The sequence below is a fragment of the Hermetia illucens genome, chromosome 1 (genome assembly GCF_905115235.1).
Source record: "Hermetia illucens chromosome 1, iHerIll2.2.curated.20191125, whole genome shotgun sequence".
Taxonomy (NCBI): domain Eukaryota; kingdom Metazoa; phylum Arthropoda; class Insecta; order Diptera; family Stratiomyidae; genus Hermetia; species Hermetia illucens.
The window spans coordinates 60,985,547-60,997,905 of NC_051849.1; positions in this window are offsets into that span (position 1 = coordinate 60,985,547).

Genomic DNA, 12,359 nt, shown 5'->3' on the forward strand with positions numbered 1-12,359 from the left:
TGGGGCCAAGTATCTTTGTGGCCGTATCAATGATAATGTTCTTCAGGTGGTTGTGAAGATCATTTGTTGATGCTTCATCTCCAGGACCTCTGTTGACTGCGGTTATTGCAGTATCCATTTCCCTCTTGTAGGTATCGCGTATCCATTTCCCTCTTGTAGGTATCGCGGAGGGCTGTGTTGTGGACGGCTTCAGTATTCACTCTCACCTGATTATCAGAGGGGATTATAGGTGGTGTCGTAGTTCGAGCTTGGAGAACCATGCCAACGAGATAGTGATTCGAGTCTATATTGGCCCCCCTATATGTTCTGACATTCATCAAGGCTGAGAGGTGGCGGCGTGCAATCAACACGTGGTCAATTTGGTTGAAAGTGGTCCAATCTGGAGATACTCACGTATGTTTATGAACCGCTTTCCGCGCAAACCAGGTACTTCCAACAATCATTTCGTGTTATACTGCTAATGATGATGATAATGGATAATGTGCAATCCGTTATTATTGGTATCTCTATGTAAGCAATGGGAGCCGTCGTATCGCCTGAATACGGACTCCGTTCCTACTTGACTGTTAAAGTCTCCAAGTATGATTTTGATATCATATTTGGGACAGGCTTCGAGAGTCCGCTCAATTGCCTCGTAGAGGGTATCCTTCTCCGACTCTGCAGTCTCCTCTGTAGGGGTGTGAACCTTAATGGCTTTTATATTTCTAAACGTGCCTCGCAAACGCAGAGTGCTTAGCCTTTCGCTTATATTTACAAAGCCGATAACAGCAGGTTACATTTTTCGGCTGACTAAGAAACCTACTCCGAGCACATGGTTTACTGGATGGCCGCTATAATATGATATATGGTGTAGCGGCTCTTCTCCAGGAAACCGGTCCCTGTCCATCGCATCTCTTGTAACGTTGTTACATCAGCCTTATATTGGGGCAGGGTATCGGCCAGGTGCTCAGGAGCATTCGGTCTGTACAGGGAGCGCACGTTCCATGAGAAAATGCGCAAATCGTTAATCCATTGTCGTTGCCGGGTTCGTCGTCTTGAAATCCATCCTGTACGAGGCTCCTTTCGTGGTTTCGTAACATCGGTTTTACGTGTAGGGTTGTCAGCCCCACCCAACCCTCAAGTTGGAGGACCAGTTGGTACATTTTGTCCTGTTTTTAGGCGGAGGAGAGTCTCCTTCATCCTTCTCCGTCTGCAGTTTTTCATAAAGAAAGAACTCCCAGCGATTACCACGTGGAGGTGGAGATAGGGTTTGGTAGTAGAGCTGTTGGTGTTGATTCAGCAGGCGTTTCCCAGGTTTTATACTCCATTGTGGGTACCAATCCACCTTTCGCCCTGGGACCTATACTACCTTTTGATCGTCTGTTGAAAGGTTATAATAAGTAAAAATTAATGTAATGAATTGTCAAGGAGTGTTTTGTTTCGTATCATTTGCATTTTTTCTCAATTTTGTCAATATTACTATCCGCAGTGGGTGGTTTTCGGGGTTTTTAAGGCTGGAAATATTCGAAGACAAACTAATTAACTTTTATATACCACATTCTAATTCAATAAATGGTTTAATGTACAATTTTTTTCTTTCTTTCTAAGAGAGCCGAAAGGGAGGGAGGGACATTTTAAGCGTATATGACTTTTTAGAGGGTAACACGAGTTTAATTAAAAATTCCAAGGTCGCACCCGATTTTCTGCTGCAGTGACTGGACTATTACTATTTCAAATATTTCTACTATATTTTGGTTTCTGCAGTTGTACTTTTTCCCTCCGTTTTGCACTTCCCCGTCTTTTCCACCCGTGTCGATTTCCCATGCACTTCTCTCATATGGCATTTTCCGTCTTTCACCGCCCATTGGTTTGTCTTTATTTACTAAATGTATTAAATCCGGAGGGATGGGTTATTATTGTTATGGCAACAAAACATCACCTTGTGTTGGAATGTCTTTATCCTGATTCAACTTAATCTGACCTAACTATTACCGAAGAAAACTGAAGTAGAAAATTATAGCTTTGTGCTTTCTATTCAGAAAATGTCACATCCTTATTCCAATAATTATCAATAAATCGATGGTACAAAAAGCTAAATTTGAAAAATAAACATGTCTTCAAACTGAAATTATTGCTTTGTATCCAACTATAATTTGTTTCAGTTTATCAAAACTAAAGAATTTAATATTTTCCATTTATATAAAAAGGCTATTTCGTTAACGGCAAGTCATTCATCGAATCAACCGAAATGGCGTCAAAAGTGAAAATTCTCAAGTTTCGTGACTTTATGGGAATTCCGGTCATTTTCTATAAAACAATGGGAATCGAAGCGTTTGCTACACAAGTGAATTACGGAGTTTTTGAAGCGATTTTTCAGTTCTTCATTTTCCACCTGGGCACTTGGAATTTAATACTGATAATAATCGGTGAAATCATCTACTTGCTGAAATCTTTTGGATCGTTTGCAAACTTCCTTCAAATAACAGCATTACTACCTTGTATTGGAGTGTGCGTTGGTTCCGTAGGGAAGATTATGACTGTTTGGAGTAAAAAGGCACAACTCAAACCTATCCTTCACCAATTAGAGAACATGTTTCCGCGAAATCTTGTTGAACAGGAAGAATTTCAGATAGGAACCTATCGAAAACATGTACCGAGAGTGATAATCCCTTGCACAGCAGTATCAATGTTAGCAGTTTGGGTGTTCAATTTGTATGAGTTTTTCGAGTCATCGATTAATTACTTTCTAAAAGGGTACTTCCGGAAGCTGTATCCTTATTTTGTTTGGTATCCTTTTGATGATCAGAGTAACATCGCCTATCCACTAGTTTATTTGCATCAATGCTATGCAGGTTACGTCGCAGTAGGTTCCAGTTTGGCGACCGATTTACTTTTGTGCTGCGTTATCAACCAACTTCGAATGCATTTCGATTTTATTTCCAGACAGTTTTTGAAAATGATACCGAAAGGTGGACGAAATGATGTGCGCCATATGAAGCAGTTGATTGAGCATCATATTAGGATTTTGAGGTAACTACAACCTATATAACGTAATATTTGGAAAGGGAAATACTCTCCTCAATATATTTCAGGATATCGGACGAAGTGAATGATGTTTTTGGCTTATCCACCCTCTACATTTTTGTTTCGTCTTCTTTGATTATTTGTTTGACTGGATTTCAAGTCTCGGCTGGCATAACTAATAGAGATCTGGTTAAATATTTACTTTTTCTGGCATATCAATCAGTTTCGGTGTTTATGGTGTGCTACCACGGAGATATGATCATTGATTCGGTAAGCAATACTTTTAGTAAGCCCCGGAATGAATAGTTTGGAGTGGGTACTTGCTTGAGATAAATAACTTTATATTCGTATTCCAAAATACTATTTGACTTAAATGTAAATGTAAAAGAACGAAAACGGCCCAGTTCCAACATTTACAATTCTATATTACAAACATATAACGGTCAAAACAATTTTGTCAACAAAGCTCGAAAAAATGAACCAAGGCAGGACAGAAATTGATTTCTTTTGCCCCAATGCAATAACCATACGGAAAAGAAGCTTCAACTTCATAGTAAAAAAAAGTATGTCATTATTAAAAATAATGAGATCATGTGCGACGGGACATGGATTCCACCAGTGTTCAAAGGTAACTTGTGCTAGGATTATTCGATTTTTCGAGGAGTCGCGTGAATATTCCGGTCCAATTGGTCCCATCGTTCCTGCTGCCAATTGTAGCGCACCTAACCCGCCAAACAACCCCAAACCATGATATTTCCACCACAATGTTTGATATTCGCATTCATATTTTTTTCATTAATTGAGATTCGTTAGACTCTTACCTTCCCGTCGCTCCCATATAAATTGAATTTCAGCTCATCACAGAGCGGTTCAGAACCGGCACGTATCAGCGAGCTTTTAATTGCTTGACGCACTTTTTAAGGTTTCCTGTGAAATGAAATCTTATTAGAATCGGGTCGATGGTCCGTCCGCCTGTCTGTCTTTTTTGGTTGGAGAAATCCATTATGGATACAGATCTGGAATCTAGGACACGCATGGCGGATTCTTACCGACTGAAACCTCCCATTTTTTCTCCACATTCTCCCCGCGGAACCACCGTTCTGGTATTGCTTCGCGGGGCTGTTCAGTTCTCAGTTGTTCACTCTAAACGAGCTGCTACCGCTTTACGTGGCGTTAATTGAAGTAGTTTCCCTTCTATGTCTCTGCATTTCTTCTGCTTTTAGCTGCTAGTGGATCCGTTTCATCATTGCAACAACCGCAACCCATGCTGTATTTGATTGCACCATGTACTTTATCAGATTTTCCACCGTTAAACGGATATTTAGCTCTGTTTCAAGCTTTTTCCTTGAGCATTTAAATATTGGGCAGGCGAAGAAAACGCATTTTCGGCTGCACCTTCACACGTAGGACAATCGCGCGATTCATTTAGACCGAACCTATAGAGGTAATTTCTGTATCTACCGTGTCCGGTTAAGAACTGAGTCAGAGCGTAACTCGTCTCAACGTGGTTCCGCATAGTCCACGTACTTGTGTCTAGGCCATTCTCTGCCTGGTTCTATGCTATTTGCCATGCAGTCAATGACCGCATACGCTCATTTTGCTTGTTTAGGCTCGCTTCCTGATTCTCGTACTGACGACTTGCCTCATCGGTTAGAATATCTACCAGGATCATCCCCGCAATCATGCATATCGTCTCATAAGATGTTGTTCGGTAGGCGCAACAGAGTACCAACTCCGTCTTGTGTTCGGCAAGCTCCAGCCCGGGGTCTTTGAACCAAGACTTGATCGTCCGTATAGTCTCGTTCTCATATATCTATACTTCGTCGGGGTGATTAAATGTTATGACCACTCCAACGTCTTCTGTGAATCTGATGACAACGTAAAACGGCATTATACATTAAGTTCCATAGCAGAGGGCCCAGTATAGACCCCTGCGGAACTCCTACCGTTATTATATACATCTTCGACCCTTCGTCCGCATCAGAAAATAGCTTCGGCTGTCGGTAGTATTCGAAGTTGTTTATGTCAAGAGTCACCAGTGCGCAGAATTTCCCTTCGTCGTAGGCTTTTCTGGTTAGGTCAAACCAGTTTGGTAGCATCAACCGCTGACCGAGCCTTCCGGAAGCGAAACTGCCTGTTCGATAAATAACCAGCACTATCAATTAATGAATATAGGCGGTTATAGATTACCCGCTCGGGGGCCTTGCCTATTGTATTCAGAAGACAGATAGGTCTATAGGATGTTGGTTCATCTATCGGTTTACCTGTCTTCGGGATCAATACAAGCTTTTGTATTTTCAGTCTGCGGGGAAGGACCCAGTCAATCTGTAAATACTCGTGTGAATATGCTTGGTGCCATTGTCATTGCCAGTTTAAGTGCCTTGTTTGGGATTCGGTTGATGCCGGGGGCTGCGGTATTCCGGACCCTTTTCACTGGGTCCAGTCTGCAGTTACTGGAGGTATGTCTTCGGCGCTCATTGGTATCATTGGGAAGATTGTTTCCGTATGTTGGGGGGAACAATGCCGAAACTATCTCCCACAATAATCTAGGGCACATGATAGGAGGGGACCTTACGCCTTTTATTGCCGACATAACTGACTTGTACGCTCCTCCCTATGGATCTGATTCTACTTCATCACAGAATCGCTTGAAGCACTAATTTTTACTTTTCGTGATGGCCCACTTCAAATTTTTGCACGCCTATATGCCTGTAAATGTATTCCATCAAGCTCTCGATAACCAACTTGTTTCTGGTTTCTTCCGGCGAGGATGTATTGTTCCGGATCCCTTATCAATAGTAATATATATCGCCTGGTGATCGCTATAAGTGTATTCTTCGCTAACATGCCAGTGTAGGTACTTGACCAGCGAATCATTTACGAAAGTAAGATTTACAACGGAGCCTAGATCTCCACGCCTAAAGGTGTTTACGCTTCCGATGTTAGCCAGGGTGACGTTTAGATAGGAGAAAACCTCGAGTAGGATTCTTCCCCTTTCATTTGTTTTCTGGCTTCCCCACTCCATTGCTCAAGCTTTGCGAACTTTGGCGTCTCTCGTCAGTCTATCTAGGATGTTGCGATGCTCTGGTATTGTCATACCTGGGGCGGCATAACAGCTGTAAATGTAGAGGTCATCGATCTGATAATAATAATAATCGTTGGCGCAACAATCCATATTGAATCAGGGCCTCAAAGTGTGTTAGAGCACTTCATTCAAGACCGTAACAGTACACTACAGGATTACAGTACCCTGTAGGAGACAATGTGGTCAGCATTGCGCTCGCCCGAGATTATTATCCTGATTTGACTCAGATACTCATTCACAGCTGAGTCGACTGGTATCCGAGATTGAGTGAGATTTGAACTGCGACCTTCCGTAACACAGCCTTGTGCTCTAACCACTCAGTTATCTGGACATCGACCATGACCCTTACAAAAGTGTGTTCGCGATGCTTCAATGATTGCTGTAAGGCTTGATTACCACAAGTCCACACCGCAGCCTTTCCACTTATCTCTGTTTCTTAGACGCCCTGATGGAGGCTTTTGTATTGCTCGCAGATAATAGCAATATCGATTTCCTCTTCATATACTTTCTGTGCTAGCAGGTCCTGGGCGGCTTGGCAGTGATTTAGATTCAGCTGAATGACTCTCATTTACGTAGGGTACTTGAAGTTATTCTGTAGACTGGACACCTAGTGCTACCAGTTATGTGGTTAAAATCACGATCTTTGATTTCCTTACATAGAAGGCAGTGAGGGTTTTTACTGCAGTCCATCGTCAAATGATTTTCCCCTCCACATCTTCGACACAGTTTAGATCTGTCAATGGTGCTAGTGCAATCCTTCGCCATTTGTCTGAATCCGAGGCATTTAAAATACTTTTTTAGTGGAATTTGCTCGTGTAGCCTGCACACGTCCCAATCGATGTGGATTTTACCCACGGACAGTGCTTTTATGGTTGAGGTCATAGACATGTTAGGGTTCCTGTCTGCGTTCTGCCGTACGCTTTCCTTAGGCTCTTGGCTAGAACCTATAACCGAAAAAATTCACAGTGGCATATCTAAACGAAATCAAGGCTTCAAAATAAATCCCGTCCCGATATCTGCATAAATAATGTTAATAATAGTAAGTTAGCATATTTTAGAATATTAACCGGAAACTCCCCTTTAGTTAGGACGATATAAGGCACAATTGGTCAAGTTTGTAGAAAATCCATCCATTGCTAACAAAGTTATAGAAGGTGAAACTTGGCCATTTGTTGTGAATTTCGTGCATTCTACAATGGGTATGACACTCGTCAATACACACAAAGAAACATTTTCATTTCATTTTCATTTGCATATCAATATTAAGACAGACAGATAAGTGTATGTAGGTATATATACGTGCTGATGAAGTTTGCGGGTAGTTAATCAAGGTAGATATATTTGTACATTAAATTAGCGGTATTCAATATACGTATAGTATTCGGTAATAGACAGTTTGTTTGTTTAGGGAAAGAAAAACATCTGTAATATGTACAGTGTGTAGTTTGTAGTTTGGGAAAATATGGAGGAATATATTGGATTTGTAGCTATATACGGATCGAAAAATGTGCGTAGAAGTTTCTCGCATAAGATGAACACAAAACCTTTATAAACGAAGCGCGAGCTTCCGGTATTCCGACTTGTTTTTATTATACAATACGTTCCGTTAAGAAAAGAGTTTTTCTTCTTAACTGTTCAGCACCTACTTCAGGATTTCACTGAATTTATCATAGAAGAACTCGCTTGGCCAGCAACGATAGTTTCTCAGGTCAAACAAAGCGCTGTTTTCTATCAGTTCTACCCTCGCTTTTGTTAGCTCAGAGTATCTTATACACAGTACATGATTTCATATGCAATAGTTCTGCAATTTTGTAATCTGACAAACCTTTTCCGGAATTGATTATTTTACGCGTCCACTTGACATAAATGCAATAATATTTTGTTGTGTTCTACAATTATCGGCATTACTAATCCTTTAGAAAACCCCATTAGCAGCATAGCGTCCTAACAATTTCTTATGTCGATATATTATTTTATGGTCAATATAGATTATGCTCTGATTTTCCTACGGTTTCCGTTTTTTATTTTTATTTTCATTTTTTTTGTATTTTGTGCGATGCACAAGTATTCAGAAATACTTCTTTAGTATTGCATATATTAAAGCAAATTTGAGCGCGTGTGTGCGTGGATGAGACGGGGGAGAGGCAAAGCCCCTGAGCACCCCTAGTGGTCCATTGCACTCGATTCCCTCGTCTAACGGAATATACCGGATTCGGTTATGAGAATTTTCCTTAGTGGATGAGATACTACCCACTGCAATTGAAGCACATCAGCACCAAAAATCTGATGTCTGATGCGTCCATAGGGGGTACTCACATAAAAAATGTTCCGTTAATCCCATTTCCTCATTACAGGATGGTCACGTATCATTCTGAAGAATACCTATTCTGAACATATGCCCAGATAGTGAATTATCGTCGGCCAGATTGTCCACAATGCTCCTGCAAGTCTTCCTGCTTTTCGACAGGATAAACTTTGCAGTATGTTTGTTTGGTTCTGATAGAAAAAGTTTGGTGTGTTTAGCAGCATTAAGGCTCTGCTACCTGCCATCATGAGAAGCTTCTTCCCATTTTTGATACCGGCAATAGCCTATGCTATTGACACCCCAATTGCTGGTTTCGCACCGGGCATGGGGTAAATTGAGCCTTCTTTTATTAAAGCATCCGAGATTTCATTTGCCTTTACACCGGGCTGGGTACCCAGAGTAGTTTCACCGTATTGAATCTAGAAACAGAGTTCAATCAGTTTCTACAATTCTGCACGATTTTCGAAATGTTCAAAGGACTGCTCAACACACTCAATGCAGCTTGACTATCGCTACAGATTGCGATGCGCCTATCCTTCAACCGATCGTTAATCAGCCTGGTTGTACCCTTAGGATCGTATCCACTTGAGCAAGGTTGAAAGAGCGTTGCATATTGCCCCAAGGGAAAAGCCAATTCTCGTTTCTATTCGAGAGGTAGACCTCCAGAAATCAGTCTGTCTTTGAACCATCGGTGTAGGCGACGTCATTATATTCTGACACTTTTTGAGTCACCTTAACCACCTATATCACACTACAAATGCATAAGTGAATAGCCTAATGATAGCAACGTATATCCACACTATTACCTGAAGCATAAGTTCCCATTTCGAGGCAAAGGTGCGGTTATACAGCCTATAAGCTGCCAGAGCTCCTTTCATCTTTACCTCTACATATATGCTTCTTCAAAAGGAGCTTTTTGTTTAAAAAACACTTCCAGATGTTTCATTTTTTCGGAGAGTTGAAGAGTGTTACCCCTCATCTCTGGAAAACAAAAGTCATTCAGTTTCCTCCTTTTTGTAAATAATGTCATTGTGTTTTTATTTGGATTAATTGAAAGGCCATGCCTAAGGCTCCAACTGTCAATCAAATCAACGGCTCATTGTGTATTTGTACACACCGTTCCGAGATATTGACGAACAGTTAGCACAGTTCGAATATTATTGAGCTGATCAGCATACTCTACAGAATACACACCTCCTTGGGGGCAGCATTTCTTCGCTTCCGTTGTTGGGTAGCGAACACCACCCACTTAAGGAATCCTTCATTGCCCGCCAATACCAGCACCAAAACCAAAAAGTGAAGAGCACACGCCGGTAAGCGATTCATCTTTTTAAGGACTCTACACAGCCTCCCTTTCTCCTTCCAGTTCCCCACAGTATGTTTTAAAGTAATTTCGTCTCAAATGCTTTACTCACGAAATTTTAATCAGACTGTGTTCTTACTGCTTTTACAAGTGCCATTCAGAAGTCGTTTGGTTGATTTCCTGAGTCTTGCATTTCTCGGTTCCACCATGGGGCCGTTTTACCGCTTTGGCCTCGATAAATAAGACAAGCTCATTCAAAGCGCTCTAAGAATTTGCTATTTAAAGTTTGCAATTGATCTTCTGACGTACAAACTGCCTTCATCCAGATTGAGCAGGCGTCGCAAGATTTTGGGCTGCACATCAATGAAGGCAAGACAAAATGTATGGTGGCAACGTCAGCATCGAAAACCAACCAACCAACAACATCAAACCGCACTGGTCAAATGGGAAGAATAAAGATAGGAGACGGCAACTTCGAGAACCTATCTAGGGTCGAAAATTAAAACCGATAACAGCTACGACGAATCCGCGCACGGTTGGTGGCAGCCAGCAGAGCCTATTGTGGATAAAATGCGGCCCAATAGGTCACGATGGACGGGTCACTTAATCCGTATGGATGAGGATAATCCAGCTCGGAAAGTCTATAAGAATAATATCAATGGTAGAAAAAAAAACGAGGCACACCCTGCCTGAGATGGAACAATGGCGTAGGTCAGGACGCCAGACAGCTTTTAGGGATGTCGAATTGGTGGACCTCGGCGCTAAACCGGGATGCCTGGAGTTTCTTATTAAGGTAGGTCTAGACCGGATACCGGTTGTTGCGCCGTTGATGATGATAATTGGTCTTCTATCCCCAAAGGAGTCCTTAATCGTCTCCACTTCATTGCGAAGAAGGTTATTGAACTTTATCCAATCCATTTTTCTAGATTCTGTTTTTGTATTACAGACTGTTCGCCTGCAATAGTCAGGCAAATTTGAAAGTGACGATGATCTGAGAGTGAGTCTTCATCCAGTACTCGCCAGTCTCTAATCAACTCTAACAACTTCGTAGTGTAGATTGTTAGGTCGTAGGGGTTCGAGGTGATCAGACCGGTTGAAATTATAAAATTTAACATCGTCTCTTCTCTAGGATTGCATTTGCCCTCATACTGAATATTAATTCAACTAACCTTGATGTTCGTTGAAATGAGCGTAGTCAAATGTGAAAATCGACGCTAACTGAAGAGTCTGCTGCGCCCAGTGCGATCTCACGGGAGTTATCTGTTTGTCCTCCTTCTACTAAAAGTTCCGCTTTCTTGCGTTCAATTTCCCTGGATATCGCCACACTTGGTGGTGTAGCAATGTTCATGCCTTCGCTTCGCTTTCTCTCGCAATGCCTTCCATTGTCATTCACTGGGAGCCTTCTCAGGTTCCCGGTGGCCGCACTGGATAAACCTTTCTCCACATACCGGTATTAAAACAGTTGCGTCTATATCACCAGCTTCCCTTTCTTCCACTTTTCCAGGTAGAGGTTGAGGAGAAAATTCTAACATGCAAGCTTGTGGTCCCTTCTCCTTTGCGGCTGAAGTTTCGTTGTGCCCAACCTTCCTCTTCCATTTTCTGGAAGAGTTAGGCAGCGGTGTCACCAACAGGCCGACTTTAGTCAGGTTTCGAGGGGGTTGCTCTACTATCCTTTCTGGCTGACCGTACCGTAGACAGTGGGTGGAGTGAAGTGAAGAGATTCCACAGATTTCTTCGTGGGGGAGCATAAATCTGGTGAAGCCTTCAAAATCCGTGGCCCGGCTTCGAAGACCGCGAAGAAGGTTGTCGAATGGAAAGCCAGGCATAGAAGAAGTCCTGAAGTTGGCTGCTAAAATCAGGCAGACATGGTTTATAAGAACATTTGAATCATGCATGGTGAAAAGAGTGTCTCCCACCTAGTAAATGAGGCAGAGGTTGGTTCTGCTAATGAAGCCCCAAAAACCATCTGTTGTACCCTCTTCATGTCGTACTATCTGTTTTAGACACTATGGAGAAGATGTTAGAGATGGTGATATACAACAGACTGTTTCCGCTAGTTAAGCTAGCGGGCTATCTGTCGGAGCGGCAATATGGGTTTCGGAGAGCTAGAGCAACGGTCATTGCTTCCGCTAGTTAAGCTAACGGGCTATCCATCGGAGTGGCAGTATGGGTTTCGGAGATCGCATTCTATGAATGCAAGAGCAACGGTCGTTGATCTGGTTCAGGAGGCATCGTGCGCGGTGGTGACGCTGGATGTCAGAAATGCCTTTAACACGACCAATTGGGTTTGGATCAAAAGCATTCTGGCTAAATTGGGTGCTCCTGGCTACTTAGCTCGGACCATTGAGATGTACTACTCGGGGAGATTGGTACCTGATGGATGTAGAGCCGAAGGAATATGTTATGAGACCAGGTATTCCCCAAGGCTCCTATTGGGACCCTTGCTGTGGAACATAAGATATGATGGAGTGCTTGGCCTGCGCGTGCCAAAGGAGGCAACGTTGATTGCTTTTGCAGACGAGATTGCAGACAGACGAAGACGTGAAATTATATGGAAATGAACTGGGCCTGGGCGGTCCTTATTACTAATTACAGGAAAACTATATTGTCAAAAAATGGGTTACAAAATCGATCATTAGATACCTGGGGGTAGTGAACGATAC